This window comes from Mytilus edulis, chromosome 3 (assembly GCF_963676685.1).
Source record: "Mytilus edulis chromosome 3, xbMytEdul2.2, whole genome shotgun sequence".
NCBI classification, from domain to species: Eukaryota; Metazoa; Mollusca; class Bivalvia; order Mytilida; family Mytilidae; genus Mytilus; species Mytilus edulis.
Window position 1 is genome coordinate 2880854 of NC_092346.1, and position 11100 is coordinate 2891953.

An 11100-nucleotide genomic window follows, 5' to 3' on the forward strand; every position below is an offset into this window, starting at 1 on the left:
CTCGTTAAAATACCAAAAAGTGACCGAAGCAAGTACGATGAATAACGAGGTCTATACGATGGTGCCGAAATTATATACGATAGCAAAAGATGGACATACGAAGGTTAACCGAAGACGGGTATTTAACCTTCATATCTCAGCCGAAGCCTACACGATGGATCACGAAGGCTACACGATGGATTACGAAGGCTACACGATGGATTACGAAGGCTACACGATGGATTACGATGATGGCGCGATGGCCATACGATGTCTAAAAGATACGAACAGAATTTCGACAACATATCGTTTCTGTACAAGTCTGCCATGCATGTGGGGAAATCAATCTTTTTGTCTAATTCTTATAAAACTTAGTTTATTATCCCCTAGCCTACTACATGTAAGTTGCGTGTAGATAAAATTGTTATGGACTCTCTAGAACCAAAATGCTCAAAACTTGGTATGGTGTTACTCGTTAAGAATATCTTAAGCGCTATTGACTTTAAAGTTCAAAGGTCAAGGTCACAGTGGCAGTTGTAATACAAGGCAATATCACCCTTGTGGACACTCTAAAACCAATATGCTTCAAAAGATTTTAACCACATTTGATATATTGTTCCTCCTTGTAATGATCTGACATGTTTTACGTTCAAGGCCAAAGGTCAAGGTCATGCAGATGGACTTGTTTTTTTCTCCTTGAAATAGCATAATACACAGGAAATTGGTTGCTCATTTCTTTACCTGCTGGTTCTAAAGACAATACTAAAGGTATTTCCAGTTACTGAATGTTTTGGTTGATTTCTAAAAAAATAGTTTATGTATCAAATATGCATATTCAATTTACCATTTTCTGCATGTGTCATATACAAATATAGTGTCCACATTTATCCACAACATGTTACATACGAGGGGATGCCACGCTCGGCATTGCCTTGTTTGAACGGTAAAATGTGTGCACTAGTCTAAATAATCACCCATAATTATGCCCATGTTTACTGATCTATCTTAAATGTAAGGTAATAGGTCCGTTGATCCCTTTTATTCAAAAAGAGCTCTTTCCAGGAGAATATCATAATAATATAGACAAAAGGAAGGATGTGGAGAAAGCAACAAATGCGGCAAAATATGACATATAAAAAACAAAATGGTTATGGAGTAAACATTCGTGTGACAATAACTCAGACGATACATAAAAAATCAGAATAATGAAGAAAAAGTTGGTTTCCCTATATACATGTACCTGCAGTGTTGGTGTACGAGGCGCGTTTATGATTTTCATTATGTTACTTGATATGAAAAATTGACAAAAAATAATATTTTACTTGTAAAAGTAAATTCTGAGCCTATAATAGCTGCTCTTCTTGTTCCATTTGAATTCATAGAAACAACGCTGTCGCCTTTCTTGTTCTCATAGAATCATATGATATGAGCTCCATGTTTTGTGAACATCTTTCTTAACTGTCGTATTAGACTGATCAGTGCATATCGCGCATGGCACTTTAAATATATTTTAGCGCGAAAGTTAACTTACATTTAGCTGGATTTATTGCCGTCGTAGTTCCATCTTGTCGCCTTCGTACTTTTATTCGATGGCAACACGACGGGATTACGAGGTCTTAACGAAGTCGTGCTGCCATCGTAAGACCTTCGGGTATCTTCGTGATTCATTCGTGTAGACATCGTAATGTCAAAACTGCCCGATAAAAACGATGGAAACACGAATGCAATACGATGTGCAAAGATGCATTGCCGGTGACATTACGATGGTGAGGATGGTGATACGAACTCAATACGAACCCTCAACATCGGACGCACCTTCGTGGATTTTTTAACATGTTAAAAAATTTAGAACCCTTCCCGAAGTTGTCCCCGAAGGCTAGAAAAAGTGGCCGATGGTTCTACGATGGTTAAAGATGGCACTACGAATAGCCCGATCTGGATACAATCAGTTCCGATTTTGAAAATTTTCATTATCGTGTTGCCATCGGCGTAAAAATCGGGACAGTGTGACGCGGGCATTATGATTTAAGTATAAACTAAAGGACACTTTTTTACTTGGTTGTGCTATAATGGATTTAGTATTACCATTTTTTTCAGAACAAAAATGAAAATAATGGATTATTTAAGGTTCTCTCATTAAAATATTCAACATAATGATTCTTTATTTGCAAAACAAACAAAAAACAATTTTGATTATGGCAAATACATAGACCAAACAAACATAATGAAAAATAAGGTTAAATTAAGTGTAATACATTGTATTTCCAAAATAAATTCAACATCATGTCAGCTCATCGGGTCAATTTAATTAGCCGGATATCGTTGCCTTTACCAATTATTTCACACCACATTTTACACTAGTTTAACAAATAATTCATACTTTTTATACTGATTCAGAAGCGTTGTCTTTGTGGTTTATTTATTATAAAAGTTGTAGATCACTGGGTCATTATCAAACACTACAGGAAATTAAACAATGTATAAATTTGTCTTTGGTATACACGTCTATATACTATACTGACTAATATATTAAGTTCAGCAGCGCATATTTTAATATATTTCAACAAATAAACAATACATATTGTCTGTGTGTGTGTTACAAGTATGCAAGTGATCTAATTATTACAGGAAATAAATGGAACCATAATGCGTGATTTTCTTTACTTGAAAATGGAAAAACTTGACAGAAATTAAGATAGATTTGACTTGAATGTATCTGTTGTTTTACCTTTTTTGTAAAGCAGTATATTTTGAATTTGTTAATAGTCATGATAGTATAGAATTTTTTATTAATCTAATCAAGAACCCATAAAGGGCATCATTTTACAACATAATATGTTAGTATACTAGTATATATAATGCGACGTAGGTAAAGATTTTTCTTTATAAAATATTATCATTTCCAATTTTGATGAAAACACATTATGTGGTCAAGAGGATAGCGTTGAAAAACTAAAAAAATGTTTGCACTTCGCCATTTTTTAAGTTAAATGGTCAGTTTCATTTGGCCTTATTAACATTTTTTAGTCGAGCGTCACTGATGAGTCTTTTGTAGACGAAATACCCGTCTGTCGTGAATGTAAAATTTCAATCCTGGTATTTATGATGAGTTTATTTACCATATTCACAAATATCTTTCTATTAAATATACCAACCGAGCTATACACTAGCTGTTGGCGCTTTTAATCTTGGTTGCAGTATTGAAAATAAATTGTAAAAATGAAACAATGTTACTTTTCTTAAAAGAGGATTTACGTATTCAGCTTCTTTTTTTTTTTTAGAGTGAATGGCAATATATTTGTTTTTTTTTAAAACAAATACATGACAGGGTGCTGCCTGAACTAAAGTGAGGGGTATCTCCAGTCAGTTATTCCCTTTATGGTATATAATCAATAAAAAAAATCCCACAAACGGGGGACCCGGGTCCGCCCCCCCTCCCCCCAAAAAAAAATTGGATCCGCCTATACCAACCGAGCTATACACTAGCTGTAGGCGATTTTAATCTTGGTGTTATTTAACATTTGCAGCTATTGAGAATAAATTGTAAAAATGAAACAATATTACTTTTCTTAAAAGAGGATTTACGTATTCAGCTTCGTTTTTAGAGTGAATGGCAATATATATATATATATATATTTTTTTATTTATATTTTAATAAATACAGGACATGGTGCTGCCTGACCTAAAGTGGGGGTCTCTCAAGTCAGTGAATCTTTATATAGTATATAATCAATAAAAAAAAATCCCACGAAAGGGGGACCCCCCCCCCCCCCCCAACTGGATCCGCCTATACCAACCGAGCTAAACACTTGCTGTCGGCGCTTTTAATCTTAAGCTATTGAAAATAAATTGTAAAAATGAAACACTATAACTTTTCTTAAAAGAGGGTTTAAGTATTTAGCGTCGTTTTTAGAGTGAATGGCAATATATTTTTTTTCTTTTAACAAATACATGACAGGGTGCTGACTGACCTAAGATCACCTAAGGTGGGTGGGGGTCTTTCAAATCAGTGATTCCCTATATAGTATATAATCACTAAAAAAATCCCACGAGCGGGGGACCCCCCCCCCCCCCCCACTGGATCCGCCTATACCAACCGAACTATACACTAGCTGTTGGTGCTTTTAATCTTGGTGTTATTTAACATTTGCAGCTATTGAGAATAAGTAAAAGAGACAACGACTCGAAAACAAGCAGACGATAGACGAAGGCAATTGGGTCTTCAACGCGGCGAGAATTCCACACAAAATACGGATATAACAGAAAATGTTCTATAATTGCCGATCCGACACATGTATTGTAACTATCCATGCACCCATCGATTCAATCGAAAAACTCGACGTACGACCTTCGACAATAAACCAACACATGCGAAATTTATATACGTAACAATTTATAAAATGTCCCGATGTGACAAAATGTGAAACAATAGCCTAGAGTATGTAAAAACAAGAACAAAACAAAAAACAAAATTTGATAGAAAGCAACCATTGCATCCCTGAAACATAACTTTCAATTCAGAAACTCAAATGTATTACGATCTTAGAAATCTTAGAATTCATGGCTATAAAGCTGAAGAGAAATGTTTAAGCAAACTGAGCACTATGAGGTTTTGATATTTTATAAGTATCAACTGCAATTTCAAGCTTTTTTATGACCTCACTTTCATAGATTGGTTTGTCTGGCTATCACCTCGTACAGTTTTTGAGTTGCAACTGAAACATTTTATATATATAAGTCAAATATCCTCAAAATTCAAGGTAGTTGGATACATATTATTATAAATTGCAGAGAGAGATCATGGTTTGTCCTGCTTCCTCTTCCGACATTTTTTTAACTATAAATTTATAGTTTTAATTAATATTTCAGAGGTTGCCTGAACATACAATTGAGATGTTCATGCATGTATTCCTATATATGCATCTTGATTTTTGTCAAATATTCTTAAATGCCAGGAAGTTGAACCTTAACAATTATGTATATAACCAGCATCTATAGAGCTACTCCTACATTTTTTTAAGCAACGACCTTGATATCTTGTAGGATGCAGAGGCGTATCAAAGGAATGCGGTAGCAGGTGGGCCTCCCCCCTTTTTTTGTTATTGATTATAAAGAGAAGCACTGAAACATGACTGGCACAGGCCCCCTTTTCGGCAGTACTGAGAGGCACTTTTGAAAATTTCTAGTTCCGCAACTGGGATGTTTATACGCATAATAGTGATGTGCAAGTCCATATTTAGTCTTAGATACATGATTTGTTTTATTAGTTGTTGGTGGCTTTGAACTAGCTGTCAGTTAACTGCGAGTACTTTGAGATATGTTCCTATAGTGTCTTTTTGTTGGGGGATGAACAAGTATCCGGCCACGTCCACTTGTAGTTTTGTCATCTGATGAGTTAAGCCATTTTCAAACGATTTTAATAGTTCGTTCTTATGTTGTACTGTTATACTATTGTTCCATGTTAAGTGCATGGGGTTGGGATCCCGCTAACAGGTTTAACCCCGCCACATAATATAAGAATGTGCCTGTCCCAAGTCAGGAGCCTGTAATTCAGTGGTTGTCGTTTGTTTATGTGTTTCATATTAGTATTTTTTTTTCGTTCAGTGTTTTATATAAATAGGGCCGTTAGTTTTCTCTTTTGAATGGTTTTACATTGTCATTTCGTGGCCTTGTATAGCTGACTATGCGGTATTGGCCTATCTTATTGTTGAAGCCCGTAGGGTAACCTATAATTATTAATTTCTGTGTCATTTTGGTCTCTAGTGGAGAGTTGTCTCGTTGGCATTCATACCACATCTTCTTTTATATACATATAGGATATTTTTTTCAAATATACATTCATATACATTATAACTAATAATTGGACTGAATCAACTATGGCTGGGGTATTTAAACGTGTCTTATAGACACACATAATTTACGTTTTACTTCTGTATTGCTTTTTGCTAAATGAAATGTATGCAAACCTATGTTGTTTTATGCAGTGGTGTCACAAGGGGGATGGAGAGGGATCTTCTGCATGCATATGTAGTTCCTAAAATTTTATACTATATTCATTTAAGTCTGAATTACCCGGCATAGTTTTCTCGTTTGAATTGTTTTACATTGTCTTATCGGGGCCTTTTATAGCCGACTATGCGGTATGGGCTTTGCTCATTGTTGAAGGCCGTACGGTGACCTATAGTTGTTAATATTTGTGTCATTTTGGTCTTTTGTGGATAGTTGTCTCATTGGTAATTATACCACATCACCTTTTTTATGTAGTCTTTCTAAAACATTCGATGAACATCTTTTCATTTTCGCCAATACATTATTTTTTTTTCATTCGCCCAAATTTTAGATACATGGCGTAAACACACACTAGTTAATAATAAAAAAAAACACACTTCTTTCTGCTATTTGCACCCGCCTTGTTCGCCATGGGACATGACTGTGTGATAATCATATATAGGCGGTATGATATAACTTATAATTTTTTGTGAACGGGATGACGATCGGAATTCATTTTTGTTAACTTCGGAAATTAGTACATACATGTACATGTAAAAAAAAAAGTTCTTATTAATAATCGTGTCAAAAATATCGCTCTAATATACATTTTGACAACCTGGCAGTCAGCACTGTTCTTCTTTATAATTCTTAAATGTATCACCCTATGCGACATGCGTTGCGGTAGACATAAAACTTTTTCATGGGCGTCCGAACGTGTCCGTGTTTCTGTCCAGCCACCTCTCATGTAAAATTCTTGTCAATTGTGAATCAAACTTATATCAGAGATGAATCGTCACAAATGGCTCGGACCAGTATTGAATTTCAACATTTTTTAAAATATTCGATCTCTCTTTTGCACCGATTATTATTACTATTATCATCATTATTATTATAAACCTCTACTGTTCGCTATTTATATATACACATGTTATAAATTGTCATAATAATTGTTGTTCCTTGCAAATAGGCTGCTGTCGTTTTCATCTGGCGCAGAAATAACTGGTGTGTGTGTGTGGGGAGGGGGGGGGGTCCAGTCTGTTGGACTAGTAGAGAGAAAATTCAGTAGAGAGAAAACTCAAGTGAAATTGGTAAATGGCTATCGCAGTTTTGCGGTGACGATTCCTTCCCCCATGAAATCGAGGATTGCTTCACGTTTGACATTATGTCTGACGCTCGAAGCCGTCATCCATGCATTCTAAGATGTTGTACTTGTATATGCTGAACTTCAAGTTAGCCATCTCATTGCTGGTCGGCTGCACGCGTTGAAAACTTTAAGAATAACGGTGCAGTTTTTCATGGATGTAAACAGAGTGCTTTTATCTTAATTTTACTGGTACGTTTTTAAACAGTTATACCATTGGCATTGTCCCACGTTAGGGCGATGGTTGGGATCCCGCTAACATGTTTAACCCCGAAACATTATGTAATGTGCCTGTCCCAAGTCAGGAGCTTGTTATTCAATGGTTGTCGTTTGTATATGTGTTTCATATTTGTTTTTCGTTCATTTATTGTACAAAAAATAAGCCGTTCGTTTTCTCGTTTGAATTTTTTTACATCGTCAGATAGGGACCTTTTTTAAGCTGATTATGAGGTATCGACTTTGCTCATTGTCGAAGGCCAAATGGTGACCCATAGTTGTTAATTTCTGTGTCATTTTTGTCTTTTGTGGGGAGTTGTTTCATTGGCAACCATACCACATCTAAATTCTTTTTTATAATCCTGCTCGGAAGCCTACTTTCTCACCTCCTCTTGAGTATGTTACAACAGTTATATACATGTTATGATTGACAATTTATAACTTATGTACTGGCTAACGGAAGAGATTTATAATTATCAAAACGACCCTGTAAGTAACATGTACACAAACAACGCAAATGAAACACACATTCGGCAAAAAAGAAATAAAAAAAAATCAGCGCAAAAGAAATGCAGATCAGACCTGTGCAAATGATGAGTAATCAATGATAGCGTTAAATTAGAATTTGAATGTTATGGTCCCATATCATGGTTTAAAAGAATTAGGGACCAAAAACTGGCCATAATAAGCAAAACAACGTTTTTCTGGTTTCCGGACAATAACTTGTGTAAAAGTGTATTGATATCTATAAAATTATACTACAAATATTTGCACAACGGAGGGAGGGTTGGGGTTTATTTTGTTGGTTATAGCTCAAACCGTTCAGGAGTAAAGTGCAAACAAGAATGTAAACACAATACACGGATGCCCAACTCGCACTATCATTATCTATTTTCAGTAGATAGTGAAATTGGGGCCAAAACTCTAATTTGGCATTAAAATTAGAAATATCATAGTATAGGGAAAATGTGTACTTAGTTTCGAGTTGATTGGACTTCAACTTCATAAAAAAACTACCTTGACCAAAAACTTTAACTTAAAGCGGGACAGACGGACGACGAACAGACGAACGGACGCACAAAGCAGAAAACATAATGCCCCTCTGCTAGCGTTGGTGAAGAATACAAATGGGTATTTTTAATGATTTTCGGAATATCAGTATACTAGTAATAATATCTATAATTTAAAGCACAAGATTCATAAGACCCAGAGGCCCCCTCCCCATTTTTGTGGGAACAAAATGGTTGATTGTATAGGGAATCACTGAATCATGACTGGAGCGCCCCCTTTTAGGTCAGTCGACGGGCCCCTCCTTATGAAAAATTATGCATGGATCCGCCACTGAGGTTTCATTCCACAAAAGAAAAATTGGGTCGATTTAGGGGTAAAGGATATATTGCTTAAAATTGTTATAATAATAGAGGCCAAAACAAGACTTTTTGAATACTTTGTAAAACCTAGATAGTTATTAATCAAAGAAACAAAAACCCTTTACTTCTCCGAAATCATTCCAACTGAAAATGTCAGTTTAGTTGTATACATAGAGATGAACGCGTTACGGACATAATTTTGCATTTACTAATCAATCCATGTTGAGTTGTACAATTCATTTTTCACTAACTGTTTTTCAATTTTCACTGAAGTTATATAAATATATATATATGTTCGTGTTCCTAAATTCATGTCTTTAATGTGTAAAGATGTTTAGTAACTTTTTATCACAGTAGTATTGTGAGTTAAAATATTTTGGTTAATCTTTGGTGATGTATTTTTTTCCCTTAAGTTAAAGGTATATAGAGTAATATCATCTCTTTTTAAAATGCATCAATATACTTTTCTATTGAACCGTCTAAAATATATTATAAGCTTATATTACACATTCACCTTTTAAATAATTTCAATACATCAGTTTTATTTAAAATTAAAGATAATTCTTCTTCTGAACATCCCCCCTTTTTTTTTCTCTTTTTTTATATGTTGTATCGAAAAGAAAGGATCTGAATCAGAATTTACATCTATTTTTATCTGTGATCATGTTTCATTGAACGCAGCTGTGTACCTAGTTGCATGGGGTTGATATAAATGACATGTTAATTTGAAGTTATGCAGTTACTGATAAGTTTCCTTGTCAGTTTTACTGGATAATTTAAGAGTGTTCAGACTGGAGCGTTGTCAATGTGCACAACTTGTGTTTTTAAATTATAAAATTTCAATAGCAAGGTCAACATTCTAAAACTGAATGATTACCTTTGGAAGACAAAAGTTTAGTCGGAAGAATAGCCTGCTACAATATTGTACAGATGCTCGAAAAGCATCTTTAACTGTTGTTTTTGGGAGAGGAGTCGTCAAAATTATAAAAAAGGATGTGTCAAATTCAGAGGCGGATTTAGAGGGGACCAGGGAGCCCCCCGGGTTTCTGGGGGAAGTTTGGTTGATTATATAGGGAATCACTGAAGCATGACCAGAGCGGACCACCCCCCCCCCCCCCCCTATCTTAGGCAGTCAGTGTGCCCCCCACGTATAACATTTCTGGATCCGTTAGTTAAATTTCCTATTCTCATACTATATATTTTTCTTATCATGGAACTTAATGCATTAATTCCCAGGGGAAGGCTATAGGGATAGCTTGAATAGGTCTTTCAAGCTTCATTAATATATGAAAAGGGTGGGAAATTTAAAACGGTCAGGGTTATTTCTAATTAAGTGTCTGATGCTAGTAGTATTTATCGTGTTGCGGTTAAAACCACATTAAAATTTTGTAAATGTGTCAGATGTTTCCGGCATTATTTGTAATTTGCACCCATTTGACATCAAAAATAGACTGTAGGAATTTGCAAGTGTCGATAAGCTTTGTTTTAAAAATGTTTTAAAAGGGAATGGCAATGTAGCGCAAATCAGATCATTATATAGGTGTAGGTCTCCATTTTGGTATATAAATATCTGGAAATATACATGGACATATATGTCATGTTTAAACAAAAATATACACTAGAAAAGGGACAGGTTATAAGCAGATCCGGGTGGGTGGGGTTAGGGGGGGGCGACGGGGTCGCCCCCCCCCCCCATTTCCTGAAGAAAAGGGTTGATTAAATAGGAAATCACTGAAGCATGACTAGAGCCCCCCCCCCCTTTTAGGTCAGTCATTGCCCCAAACCCCTAATGAAAAGTTCTGGATCGCCACTGCAGGTATATAGAGTCTTAATGGCTGACATCTACCTCCAAATAAATGAACAAATTAAATTCAAGATTAAACGGCCTTTTGGGAATAACTTTTTTGAAATGCCTATTTATTTTCATATTTATAAACATCATACAATAATATTTCAATAAAATCTTACTCGCAATGGGGATTCCTTGAAAATAAAGAGAAATTGTCTTTCAAATGACAGCACGCAGAACATGTATCTATATACATGTATGTTACTGTACGGCTTCGTTATCGATCCGTAGCATACCACATCGTCTTGGTTTCATGTATATGCATAATTGTGTAAATTATGTTTGCATTTTAACCCGTTTGGGTATTATGGTTTGCAAAAAGATTATCAGCTAATTAAACTACTTATTTGGGTTTTTTGGGCCGCTAATTTGGGCTTAAATTTTATTTAAAAATTACCAACTTGACTGCCAAAAAAAATCTAAAAATGTATGTATTATAGTCCAGGCATGTTTCATATTAAAGAATTCCCATAATCGAGTTCTTATCAATATTAAAGTCAAACATCGAGTAAGAAAAGAGAAGATAAATGTTTAAGTATCGAGTTAACAAAGTA